Below are 11494 nucleotides of genomic sequence, written 5' to 3'. Positions count from 1 at the left end.
CTGATGCTATAAATCTGGCGTCTCTGTTATGAAATCTGACGTATCAGACCGCTGCTACTGAGATCAACATCCATGATCAGGTCCAGGAGCATGTTCCTCAGCAGGAAGGAAGTGGAGCACACATACGCACCAGAAAGCCAAAGGTTATTATTTAGTTTTTAATTTATCTATCTTATTTATTCGTTTATTTAACGGGCACAGTGCACATTAATAAACACGGGACTGTACCAGAGATATATAAGTCACATTTTTACACACTGCTGAGATTTTCCTTATTTGGAAGCAGAGTTTCCGAAGGTTTTATTTTGAATTTTTGTCTGACATTTTTTTTCTATGCTTCGCCTTTTTCAGATAGTATACAAACAAAACAATAAATATCCACAAGTAGTGATAGTCAGGGATCAGCTACTGTCCCTCTATTACTGCTCATCACGACGTATCCTCACACAACGGCTCTCATGATATCATACGAATAGTTACATCTCAGTTTTTATGCGTTTTCCAACAAATATCCAGCAGAAAGGAAGACGAACTTATAAAAAACAAATACTGACAATATCGGCAAAACGTTTTACAGATGCAGAGAAATCGTAGAATTAGTTTAGCTTCTGCTGACACTGTGATGAAAACACCTATAAATCCATGCATAGACTGTGTAGTGGGCGAACAGCACGTGATGCTACTGCATCTCAGAATAACACACCAAATGTTTCACCTTTCAGTAAATATCAAGCTCACTTTTGGCTTTTTCTTTTTAAACTGTCCAGATGAAAACTCCTCAAAGTTCTTTTCAAGCTGACTTGACAGTTCAAACCGTCATCAATGAGAGCAGAATTATCTACAGGCACGATCGCACTGTTTTTATTATAAACACCAGTGTGCTCTGGTCTGGTCCATTACTAATGTACCACAGTACTCTCTGTCCGTCTTTCCCTTTTTTTCCAGTTTGCATTGCTTGTCATACTTGCAAAACATGACATAGAGTTGGACCCACCCAGATGACGAGGGGCACAGTGAAGGCCATCCACAGTGCTTTGATGTGGAGCAGCATGATGTGCATCTGGTGCTGAGCAGAGTCAAAGCCAGTAGATCTGAGGCAGCAAAGGAGCTGACTAAGGGGTGAGGAGGGCAGATCAAAGGTCTGCTGGTTTTGGATTCTCTACTGAGTCATTCATGGAGATTAACTATGGAGGTGTTTCATCATTCATCTTGCAGCGGATTGGCTGAGTGCTGCAGAGGCCAATTCCTGTCAAGGCCCGTCCTTGTTTGTATGTTAGTGAACGGGGAACACATTGTTCTAGAGGGTGCAACAGCTGCCAACAACCATACAAAAGGTGCGACGTGTCAATGTTTTATTGCAAAACCCAACTCTCACAGTCAAAGTCTCTGGTTGGTTAATTACAAACAGCAAATACAATTTCTGTCCTGAAACTATTTAGACTCCTAGAAACATCGTTGAATTATTTTTTTTGGCATGTTAGCATGTTAGCGAAACAATGTTTATTTGTACATCAAGCAGACACAGAACATTGTTAGCATTGATTTATAGACGGAAAGTCCAATGTTCACTTTTCTTGTGGCTCTATTTTGGTCTCCACCAGCTCCTGGGGAGACCTCTGACTCTCAAGCTGCTAAAACTAAAAACTAAATGTTGGCAAACTCAATGATCAATTTCAATATCGGCCTCAAAAATCCAGTACCAGTTGAGCCCCAATAAACAGTTCATATTGATATCATTCATGCTGACATACAGATGTGCTTAAACATGCATGATTGATGCCCACTGGTATCGTTTTATTGTCTATCAGAAGAGCACGGTGTTGTTTCTCTCTGGTTCCCTGAACTCTCACGGCTGATACTAAAGAATGTGGCTGTTGACTGACGGCTGCAGTGCGATGTGATACATCCTGCACACGCCGCCATTCTGTTCCGTCTCAGGCCGAGCTGCAGCTGTTTCTACACGTCGCTTTTGCTGAAACCCTCAGAAGAAATGTCCGTTTCTCCTCACCACGGTGCTCCATGTCAGCTGTTTACAGCACTGCAAATACTGGAAGGACTTGTTGACATGTTGCAAATACTGAGTTACTTAAGCGGAGTGATAAGACGGGGAGATGAAGTGTGTGTGTGAGTCTGGGAATGTGTTTGTACATGCATGTGTGTAACTTAGCACACATAAAAACTGTTGACTCTGCATTCTGTTTAGTTTCAGCCTCTCTCAGCGTTGATCTATCTTTCCTCGCGCTCCAAACCTTTTTTTTTGGCATCAGGCGTAATACATCAAGAACAAAGTGATGTGTTTGCATTGAAGAATCCTCAGTCGGAGCCGTATCCTACTACGCCTCAGGACAGACAGTCATTAATGATTGATATTTTGTTTTGGCACAAAGGCTCTTTGAGTTATGTGCCTTTCTTCTTCCTCAACAGGGATCCTTCAGGTATGCAACACAGCAAACGGAAGAACATTTTTGGGAGATGACACATTGTTACGGCGTGTGTTTAAGTTCAGTAAGAGAGTCAACAGACCTGAAGTCGATAAATCTCTCCAAGGAGCTAGCCTGTCTCCTGAGATGTAAATGTGATGCAAGGTATCTGCAACATGAAATACATTTGATGCTGATTGAGTTATGTTCTTAGCAACATATTAAGGTAAATGCAGGATCACCACCGCTTCACCCGCTTTATCTGAACTAAGGTGCCAAAAAAAGTATCAAAAAAGCTCAAACTGGTAGAAGAGACGTCCTGCAGAGAAAGACCTTCATCAGAGACCTTCATCAGAGACCTCCATCAGAGATCTTCATCAGAGATCTTCATCAGAGATCTCTATCAGAGATCACCATCAGAGATCTCCATCAGAGACCTCCATCAGAGATCTTCATCAGAGATCTCTATCAGAGACCTTCATCAGAGACCTTCATCAGAGACCTCCATCAGAGATCTTCATCAGAGATCTCTATCAGAGATCACCATCAGAGATCTCCATCAGAGACCTCCATCAGAGATCTTCATCAGAGATCTCTATCAGAGACCTTCATCAGAGACCTCCATCAGAGACCTCCATCAGAGACCTCCATCAGAGACCTTCATCAGAGACCTCTATCAGAGACCTTCATCAGAGATCTCCATCAGAGACCTTCATCAGAGATCTTCATCAGAGACCTTCATCAGAGACCTCTATCAGAGACCTTCATCAGAGACCTTCATCAGAGACCTTCATCAGAGACCTTCATCAGAGAAGCTAAACATAAAGTCTTCTGCATAGATTTAAGTGTGCGGATATCTATTCTACCAGCAACATAATAAGGAAATGTTTTGTATGGATAGAGTACATTCACTGTCTACATATTGCATTTGTTTTTCCTACAACGTCCGCTCGCAGCAACTACACAAAGCTCTAAGGATTAAGCGCTTGGTGAAAACCTTATTTAAAGCTAAAATGATCCTTGATGATGGAACGGGGACGTCCGCTGTGACACAGTGAGAGATAATCATCAGTTCACTCAGCAGTTTCCCGGCGATATGGAGAAAATCAAACATCGTGATATTTGTGATCAAATACCTCGATATCGTTATTGCGACGCTGTTGTTCGGTGTTGGTGCTTTTACAAAATATATTTACACAATGAGACTTTTGATGAAATAATCACCAGTAATATATAATATATATCATTATAAGGATATAATGACTCAGTGGATAAAGACAAACAATGGAACAGGTATACCAGTCTGAAGATGACATCACTTTACTGTAATAACCCAGTTTCTTTTGTTGCTTTTTGCTTTTTGCTTTGGTTTGAATGTCACTCATCAGTTCACTATCTGCCCAGCAACACATGACAGACAGTCTGAGCTATACTTGTGTATACTTGACTATACTTGTGTATACTTGTGTATACTTGTGTATACTTGTGTACACTTCTTGTGAACACAGCGGAGCATTCAGCAGCTAAACACAGATGTTGCTCTCAGGAGTCGGGGATCCAGAGTCAGCAGAGAGTGAACGTTGGCCTCACATTCAACAGTTGGACAGAAACACGACTCCAAATAAAGCTAACTTTGTTTAGTGTGAAACGGTAATTGTTTGGTAACACCTTCAGCATATTAACTTTAAAATGCGACAATATGTGTATTTCATAACTTGCACTGTGTGCATGCAGCTCGAGGGAACACAGAGACCTCTACGTGATGAAGTGACATCCGGCACCAGCTCACCAGCTCCTCTGTGAACACAGCAGCACAGTGATGCTGCCGTCAGTAACTGCACCGCTATCATGTGGTGCAATCAGGACCTCAAACGCTTCAATCAACAACAAAAAATCTCCAAAGCTGTTTTTTTCATTCTGGCATATTGTGAAAACCCGGTTAGTTTGGGTTTCTGCTTTGGTCTAATGATTGGCTGAAACCCGTAAAGAGTTCCTATAAATCAAATGTGAACATTGGAAAGAAAGAAGAATAGCTGACTCTACATCCATCCCCTGGTGCAACCTTTCATCCATTACGTAACGGTTGTAAGATTGTAAAGGGGTTATTGTTTGACAAAGGACTACTTAGGGTTGAAACTTAAACCACATAAAGCTTAGTGAAGAAATATGTGATGTTTAGTCTCCTCCTCCTTCCTCTCTTCAGTATTGACTCAGTTAAGTCCTGTGCTGAGATGAGGTTCTATGTGGAATGTGCAAACATTAGACTCTGTGGGGACGACGAGCCTGTTTCTCTCCGGTGTATCTCAGCACCATGGTAACTCACCGTGGGGTAGATGAGGGCTCCGTCCGCTGACAGGTACTGTCTGGCTGAGGGGGGGGGGTTCAATATGTGCAGGACATCAGCCATTCAGACGTATGCATGCACTCACCTGCCCACTTACTCACTCCGGCGATGTCATGCTGAAGGAGAATATCTTTCTGTGTTTTTAAGGTTTATTTGCTCATCGTTCCTCTCTCTGCCCACTATACCTCCTCCAGAGCCACCAGATCCACCAGAGGCACCAGAGCTACCAGAGCCTCCAGAGCCTCCAGAGCCACCAGAGCTACCAGATCCACCAGAGCCACCAGAGCCACCAGAGCCACCAGAGCCACCAGAGCTACCAGATCCACCAGAGCCACCAGATCCACCAGAGCCACCAGAGCTACCAGAGCCACCAGAGCCACCAGAGCCACCAGATCCTCCAGAGCCACCAGATCCACCAGATCCAGCAGAGCTACCAGAGCCACCAGATCCACCAGAGCCACCAGATCCACCAGAGCTACCAGAGCCACCAGATCCACCAGACCAGAGCCACCAGAGCCACCAGATCCACCAGAGCTACTTTGCTTTGCACGCAGCAGCCTGTGAAAGAGGTCATCATGTCTCATCATGTGCCAGTGCTTGCAGAATAAAACATACGTAGAAACACTTTTTCTTTCCACCACAGACGGAGAAACAACGGCAGAAATGATGAAGTCTCCTCAGCTGACCTCATCCTCCTCTACGGTGATGCTGATCCAAAAGAGAAGGTGAGCTGACGTGACCTCCTGCAACAAAAGCTTCCATTTGTGTCAGACACCTGAATGCCTCAGCAATCGACGGATTATGAGACAATGGGCCCCGGGGCTCAGACATGTACAAGGCCCCCGACCCCTCCTCCATCTGAGAGACACCAGGTCCAAAACACTCAGCTGGTTTTGTCTCTTTCAGTAACATTCCGCAGGTGGAACAGATATAACTTGAAATGTTAGTAATAGGTTTGCATTTCTTTATGATTGCTTTGTGTCTCTTTGTGGTTGTTTTGTGTCTCTTTGTTGTTTTGTGTCTCTTTGTGGTTGTTTTGTGTCTCTTTGTAGTTGTTTTGTGTCTCTTTGTTGTTGTTTTGTGTCTCTTTGTTGTTTTGTGTCTCTTTGTGGTTGTTTTGTGTCTCTTTGTTGTTGCCTTGCGTGTCTTTGTAAAGATCACTCATAAGAGTGAGAAGCACTGAAATAAAACCAGCTCAAGTCATATATAATGGTAATATCTTAAAACATATCCAATGTACCAGCAAAGTGCTATGGTCATGCAATTCACTACTCAACTAACCTCTGACTTATTTACATAACATACTATGACTCTTAAGATTTATATTAATACGATATTATGTCTTTTCATGACTTACTTACATAATATACTGTGACTTTGTTGACATAATACTGTATCTTCAAAATAATAAAAGCGATACAAAGTTAATTTCTGCACATTATTATAAATATGAACATGAAAAAAGGCATTCTTCTCTTCACTACACCTGTTTTGCTTTACTGCACCACATTTATTTTTACAGACAGTTTCTTAATGAATGTGTCGGGCTGAACTGTGCAGACATACCATCATATAATACTTTCAGCAAAACGTACTGTGTTTTATAATAAGTACATCATCTTATATGTAACTTGTTTTCATGTGTAGATCATCAGCACTGTTGCTGTGCACACATGACATGTCCTGAACATTTGAACCGGGGAGCTGGATGTCCGAAAATACAATTTAATGTTTAATCGGTCTGGATATCTGGAAAAAGTAAGTCTCTTATTTTGAAGTTTGGAATGAAAAGGACATCTCTGTGTGTAATAAATCTATTCTGGGGTTTATTTCTGTTTCTTTGGATGCAGCTTTAACATCTGTCACGGACAAAACACAGAACGGATTCTATTCTGGTGTCTTCCGGCGTCACACTGAGGAGCTACAGAGGTGACAAGATGGAAGAAGAGGATTTGGCTGCACACTAACATGCCCTCAGATAGTCTGTTTATATTGATAATAGACCTAATTATGAAAATATATTACCGCATGTGGCGGCCGAAGATGTAATGAGCTCATGTTCTCTCTTTGGAATCTAAAAAACAAGGATTCTGTTTCCTCTCCAGCTGACTTCACCCGTCTGCTATGTTTTCTGTTTAATAAGATGCACAACGTTTGAGCACCTTGACTCAACATATGACTCAAATCCTCTGGTCACCTGATCCCCCGTGAAACATTGTGTAAATGTTGTTCAGAGACGTTAACTGGAGGGCGAACTCGTCCCCGGAGGAGACGATACAACGCTAATACTGTTACGGCATCAGGGACGCATGAGCTCCAAGTATGAACGTGCTCTACGTTCAACATGTGTGCGGTGTTATACTGGACATTAACCATCCAAACAACAGTTAATCAAAGTGTGATATCAGCCCTAACCCTGCGTCTGGCACACATTCACATTGAGCTCCATCTTATAAAGTTGCATCGTTGAAGTTGTGACAAATAACTTTGATTTTGGATGTTTTCTTTGTGTCTTACATCAGTTCTCAGAATGAGCCTCTCTACATATAACCAGAAACAAACAATCATCTTACCGGCCAAAGAGTCAAAAGGAAGTGTCTCTCAACACCTCGTCCAGCTCTGCACACGTAGTAACTGTCTGAATGTTTCTTTAGGTGCACCGTTCTGTTGCTGTTAGGGTGATGATGTCATCGTGTAATGGATCCACGTCTACGCAGAGTTGTAACACATCAGCCTCTCTTACAATGAACTGTTGTGAAGCACGTTTCTGTCCCTGGTCAAATGGTATTTTAGGGTTAATAAGTGGCAACTATAGCTTTATTAAAGGGTAACACATCATTCTTCAGAGGATGAATGGAGCAGGATCTTGTCTATGTTGAACCATTTCATGCACCAGAAGATGGTGCATGAAATGGCGATGGGTTCAAGTTCAAAGGTTAAAGGGACTCATTGACTCGTCGTTGTGAACATCTCGAGTTCAGGGGATAAGAACACGCACAACAATGTGCAGATCACTTCATAATCAATCACATGATGTCGTGCAGAAGGAGAATGAGTAAACCAGTCAGCTGTCTAAATACCAGTTCATGGTCCACACACCGTCCACATGCCACCGAATGACAAACATTAAAAACTCATCACACACACACACACACACACTGTTCAGTATTCACTATTAAACACTTAATTATCCAAATACTCACTCTGGGAATGAGCCACAGTGTGAAGTATTTACATTGCAATCAGCTGGGCTACGTTCCACTCGCAATATTTCAATCACTGGAGAGGAAACATTGTTTGGCCTCGCTGAGGAAACGTTTCTGTGCAAAACGTCCTCCAACAAAAACTAGAACTATCCTGAAACACGTTGGCTTGTACAAACGGAAAAAAGCATCCCCTAAAGCATCCCCTGCTTTATGGTCTGTTTGACTCTAAATGGACCATAATGTACTAAATGAACATCATGCTGTATTGAAGAAGACTTGAAACTAGAGATTGAGACCATAAACTCATGTTTACAATGTTTACTGAGGTAATAAATCAAGAGAGAAGTAGAGTCATTTTCTCATAGACTTCTATACAACCAGAGGAGTCGCCCCCTGGTGGACACTAGAGAGAATGCAGCTTTAACACATGAAGCATCAGCTTCACTCGGCAGAACCGGAGGTTTCCGCCTGGAATCAGCTGGACTGATCACATATTCCTCTGCAAAAAACGTTGGTCGTGTGCGTCTTTAAAGGCCTTAAAAGTCCATACTTGTCAAACACGCAACAAAGTCTTGATTGTTTCTCAGGAAACACTGCAGCTAACATGACATTAACAGTCACTCTAGCTCTTGTTAAAACTAAATAAAAAGGTCTTTTCAAATAGCCACAAGTCTCTGGGGACTGCGGGACCAGAGCAGGTTGTTCCTGGACGCTGTCCATGCCTCTCTCTCTGTACAGCTGTGAAAACCTGCAGCAGCCTCACATCTGGCAGCATCAGCGAGCCGCTGCGACGTCAACCTGGTCTGAGGTCACCGCTGCTGTCACTGAGAGTCACCCACCACTCGGCTGTCAATCACAGTCCAGGTGCAGACGGGAAGAGAACTGTGAGTGAGTGTGTTGGTGGGTTTATGCACTAATGTGGTGGTGCTGTAAATATGACGTTTGTTAAATTACGAACTCTAACTTCTGCTCATCAAAGAGCAAATAATCCCCAGAACAAGCAGAAGTGAATCATAGTTTCAGGATGATTATTTAAACTTGTATTAATGAACATTTTTAAATGAAGACTTAATCATATTACTGTGTGTAATGTTAATGTCTCTCTGCTCTGTGTTTCTCTGGTATGAAAGCTTCTGATGAACGGTGTGGTTTTGGCGATTGTCCAAAGGAAACGTGCTTTTCCACCCTGCCGGCGGGTTTTGGGGTGTTCATGTGAGGATGTATACCGTTAAGGTTCACACAGTGTCAGCCCAGCATGCAGCTGTTTTAAACCCACTGTACACTACCTGTCCACAACCAAGAGGCCGTTAGCAACTCACGTGTCACATAGCTAAGCATCTCACTCCTGAAGAGAAGGAAGGGGTGTCAGTGAACACAAAGAATGAATGGAAACACAGCTCCAATAAAGAGCGAGTAATGCTCCAGGTCAGATGGATGGCGTCCATAGGGAACAATATGCAAACATATCAGCTTCATAAGGTATCAGACATGTCGGCGTTGTGTTTAAACTTATTGCGTTGACCCAAAATGTCAAAAAATAACCAAATTGCCTGAAATTCATATTAAATGATTGTGTCTCCAAAGTCATTTCATCATGTATTGACAGCTGAAAACACCATGATGTCCCAGGTAGCCAAAACGCCCTGGCCCAGCTTCGGCCCAGCTTCGGCCCAGCTTCGGCCCAGCTTCGGCCCAAACTCGGCCCAAAATCGGACCACACGTTCTGGTTGATTCTGACACTGCCATCATTGGGCCGTTATCTAAAACAACCTGGCCCAGCTCCGGCCCACGAAAGAAAGTAGTCGCCTCCACGTCTGGTTGCCGACTCGGCTGAGACTCGGGATGAATGACGCCCAAAAATTGGGCCGCATCTACTGAACCGATCCGGCAGCACACAAAAAAAAAGACATTATAAAAGTTATTGCACATCATTTTTGGCACCAATTACAGTGAGTGTGGTGAATTTGCATTAAAGAATGAACTGGATTCACCTTCTAGTTCTGCACCTCTGATATGTGTGTGTGTGTGTGTGTGTGTGTGTGTGGTGTGTGGTGTGTGTGTGGTGTGTGTGTGTGTGTGTGTGTGCGTGTGTGTGTGTGTGTGTACCATATATGAGGTGGGGGCTCGTGAGTGTGAGAGAATGAGAGACCTAGAGAGAGAAGGAAATCTCCCCTCCAGGCCACACCCACCACATTAGTTAGTAACCACACAGCATGTTGGCCAACACTAACAGCTGCAACGCCTCGGTGACTTTAATGCTCAGCTAGACACCAGCGTCCAACCACCACGCCCAAAGCCAGAGCAACCCAAAATCCCCTCACTCCACCTCTCTCGCTCTGCATCTTGCGTTCATTCTCAATCTGCACACGAGGCTCCAGGTAACGCAGCACTAACACGACCCACATGGATCGTGGATGGATTGCTGGTGTTTTTTGTTGCTGTTGCATCGTCGCTGGCGGCATCATCCACATTCATCCTGACTGGCTCCATAGATGCAAACGCTCGCACAACCGCATTTGCACGCTTCTCTCTTGGTGAAGTCAGTTATGTCATAATGTCGTTTCCAACATGTTGGGAGCTGAGCAAGAGCAGATGTTCTGCATCAGCATCTGGGCTAGCTAGCGCTCCCAGTGGGAGGAAACATGCGCTGTTGTTGAAGGTCCACACGGTCGTAGGACGTACAGGGAATCTGCTGTTACATTCTAACATACTTCCCGTATACGTGGCCATGCTTCTATGATTAGTGTTATGTAACTAAAGAGATGATACACGTCTAGTCGGATGGTGATCACTGCAGCGTAAAGTGAGCACGGTGTAGCTCCAGGCTCCATAAGACGCTGTCCTGTACGTACAGATGCGGTTGCATAACGCTTCCATCCATACACATGGCGCGAGTATTGTGCAGGAAGTAGCTGACAGCAGAGCCTCCTCTCCCACCCTTGGGACGCTTCACTGTCATTGTAAGAAATTTCTCGGCACTCCAGGCCGATGTATTGACCAGAATGGATGGTGACAATCAAGTCAAACAGAAGAGGAATGTTAATCTCATGAGAGAAACACTACAATGACCAATCAGATAATCGGATTAATAGGGGGGGCAGGAAAGTGCTGGCCCGCGTTAGCCCCTCGGTCTGAGCATGAACAAACGCACAACTGTTTGGAGACGTTATCATCAAAATCATATGCCTCCTCTATTCCTCCTCTGGCTTGTTGTCATGTGGCCGGAGCCCAAGCAGAGCATGAAACTAAAGCTCCAGCGTGGGGCCGACAACCAGGAACTCTACCTCGAAAAGTATCTCTATGAATAATCCTCAGCAACAGGAATTATGAATATTCACTCTCAGCTACGTCACGCGATGTGCGTTGAGCTGCAGAACCACTGAAGCGCTAACGTCTTCCAAATGTGCCGTGACACACGGGAAGATGACATCACGAACCGTTTTTTGGAAAGTCCCTCAGTGTTCTGGTGGAGAGCAGCGATCACAACACTCAGATACCTCCAGAGACGGCTGACCAACCACACA

The sequence above is a fragment of the Anarhichas minor genome, unplaced genomic scaffold, assembly GCF_050575085.1.
Source record: "Anarhichas minor isolate MPS153535 unplaced genomic scaffold, ASM5057508v1 ptg000088l, whole genome shotgun sequence".
NCBI lineage: Eukaryota > Metazoa > Chordata > Actinopteri > Perciformes > Anarhichadidae > Anarhichas > Anarhichas minor.
This window is presented reverse-complemented; position numbering follows the sequence as displayed.